We start from the raw sequence: 2,775 nt of genomic DNA, 5'->3' as shown, positions 1-2,775 counted from the left end.
TTGTCAGTAAATAATTTAGAAATAAAGCTCTGAACACTTCAAGAACCCGATTCTAAAGAATATTAGCATCTAATGTAGCTAGGTTTATTATTTATAGTAAGTTTATTTTAATTACACGCATGAAGAGCTCTTGTTTACTTGCTGAATGAAAACGCTTACCTCTATATGTGTTATGCTTCTAGCTCATTTAGAACACAAGACTCAAACAAAATAACGTTTTCTTGAGATCAGTAAGATGTTAACTAACAACTTTAATTACGGCAGCTTTTTCGAAATATTTCGATGTAAATGTATTGTTGCGTGAACAGACAAAAACAGCGATTAAAATTCAAAATGATTTTTATGCACCAGTGTTTGGAATTAAGATTATAAAAGATCGGTAAAGTAGTCGTACTGATTCGATATAATTAAAAACATAACTTTCCATTAATTAACAGCTCTTTGTACAAAATTGACATTATACGCGATCACAAATACTACCTTTGTTTATGGCCACAGGTGGCTGGTACACTGGTGACCTCGATCAAAGGCGTGGGATTCGCGCGTTGGGTTACATAACTAAACATCGAGCTGAACATGGAGACCGTAATATGCATACAGCTAATGATCGTGAATTATTCAATGCATACAGTTTAAAATCACTTACAAAGTTTGTTGTAATAATAAACGTAGAAAGATAGATTTAATATTCTCCGCTTTTGAACACTATTAATCTAATTTAAAAAAGAAAAGAAAGACTAGTTGTAATAAATAATTTAATAGTGAACCATAAACCACGTTTCAAACCTTATTAAAAAGAAAATTAACATTAAATACCGCAGGGTATATTATTGATAGCAAGTCTGTTTAAGTTATACACATGAAGAGGTCTGATTTCCTTGCCGAATGAAAAACGTTACCTGTTTACCTGGCCAGCTTTCTAATACGTATTACGCAATACCCATGGTATACTCGAACAAAACAACATTTTCATTAGATCAAAAAGGTGTAAAAGAACAATTTTGTTCCCAAGATCCAGATCGAAATATTTACCGTTTTTGAGTTATAAAGCAAAAACTTTTAAGGGCCCAAGATCCCTAATCATAGGGGCCAGCCCCTTTTAAATAGTATAATATGAAAGCCCTTGTAATTATGCACAACTTTTGTTCTACATGTCTTAACAAAATATTTCTAGTTTTCAAGATATAAAGGAAAATATGTCAAATTTTTTGCTGTTTTCCGCGTTCTAACTTTTGACCCCTCTCTAGCGCCATTTTTAATGCAAAAATCAAAAAACAAAAACCGATGTGCACAACTTCAATGCTTCCTCTTTTCAATTTCAAAGGGTTTTGTGCTCCAATTATAACCATTTCTGAGCCTTTGTCTGGAAATCGGAGGCATGAAAAAGTCAATCAAAGGGGAATAACTCGTGAACAGAAGGTAATTTCCGAATTGTATTACGGTATTCTGACAGTGTTTTGTAAAGTCTAAAAGCTCTGAAAATTTGAACAAAATCTGTTTAAAAATGAGGAAGATATGAAGCGTCAAAGTTGGCGTCTAGGAAAAAAAAAAAAAGAATAATCTTAATCATCACAATCAGTAGAAGGTCTTCCGTTGGAAACGGAAGACCTTAAAAAGAGTCTGCTGATGAAAAACAGAAGGGCCATAGTTACTCAGGTGAGCGTTGTGGCCCCTGGGCCTCTTGTTTTAAAAAGCAAACTTGCGAAAAGCAGCTCTTGTGACAAGGAATATACTATCAGTTTACTCCATTAGGATACTGGAAAAAGGTTCATGAAATATAAATAAAAAGTTTCAAAAGCAAACACAACTTCGGTGCATTCTATAAATTTTGTATTACTAAGTATTTCCACAACTGTATAACGATTTATCCGTTAAACCAATCAAGACAAGGGGGGGGGGGGGGGGGCTCACGGCGAATGTGACCGATCGACAGGGGATGCTTACTCCTCCATGGCACCTGATCCTACCTGTGAAGTTGTCAGGAGTCCCTGATTGCTCTGCTCTCAATTTTTGTGGTTTATTTGAACTTTTGAGCATGATTTCAGTTTGTTATCTTCATACTTCAGTCCGTAGACACTTTCGTCGTTTGTTATAATATCGTACAGTCTAATAAGATTTATCAACAGATGAATTTACACTGTTGAATGCTATGTATGCAGAACACATGTCTGTATAAAATGAATATCAGACTGTATTCGGCCCTACCGAGCATCAAGAGCTTCAGAACTGCATTCGGCATATACCCAACGCTGAAGTAAGCTGCAGATCTGTATCTCACTTGTCTGAAAACTAAGGAGTTAAAGTTCCAAGCATTCAACAAATACACTTGTATATTTATAATGACATCTCAAAATTTAATACCATACTATTTCTGTAACAAAAGAGTTGTGAATTCAGTTTACATCTGCACTCATTTGCAAAAAAAAAAAAAAAAAAAAAACAAAAACAAAAAAGTGTAACCCGACCACGACGAGACTCGAACTCGCAATCTTCCGATCCGAAGTCGGACGCCTTATCCATTAGGCCACGCGGTCATATACATGAAATTCTTTATGAAATAATGAATCATGATAACAAACTTATAAAATAAAAATCAATAAAACAAAATCAACATTTTGTTACATTTCTGCACAAAATTTTCTGTAGAAATTTGATAAATAAGAATATTATTCTAAAAATAATACAGCTTTTGAAATTTTCTCGCAAGAGATTTTTATTTTTTTAAATGAATATGAGACATAAATGTCTCTAGTTACAATTTACATTACTTTCTAA

At 33.7% G+C, this 2,775-nt stretch overlaps 1 non-coding gene across 1 annotated transcript; it reads right to left on the bottom strand.

Annotated features, from left to right (window-relative positions):
- Positions 1-2,461: 2,461 nt before the first annotated feature.
- Trnar-ucg (transfer RNA arginine (anticodon UCG)) lies at positions 2,462-2,534 on the bottom strand. The gene has a single exon. It is a non-coding gene; the product is annotated as a tRNA-Arg (tRNA).
- Between the last annotated feature and the right edge of the window lie 241 nt (positions 2,535-2,775).

Source organism: Saccostrea echinata, unplaced genomic scaffold, assembly GCF_033153115.1.
Source record: "Saccostrea echinata isolate AGI-Se365-2 ecotype Australia unplaced genomic scaffold, CSIRO_AGI_Sech_v1 ptg000054l, whole genome shotgun sequence".
NCBI classification, from domain to species: Eukaryota; Metazoa; Mollusca; class Bivalvia; order Ostreida; family Ostreidae; genus Saccostrea; species Saccostrea echinata.
This window is presented reverse-complemented; position numbering and strand designations above follow the sequence as displayed.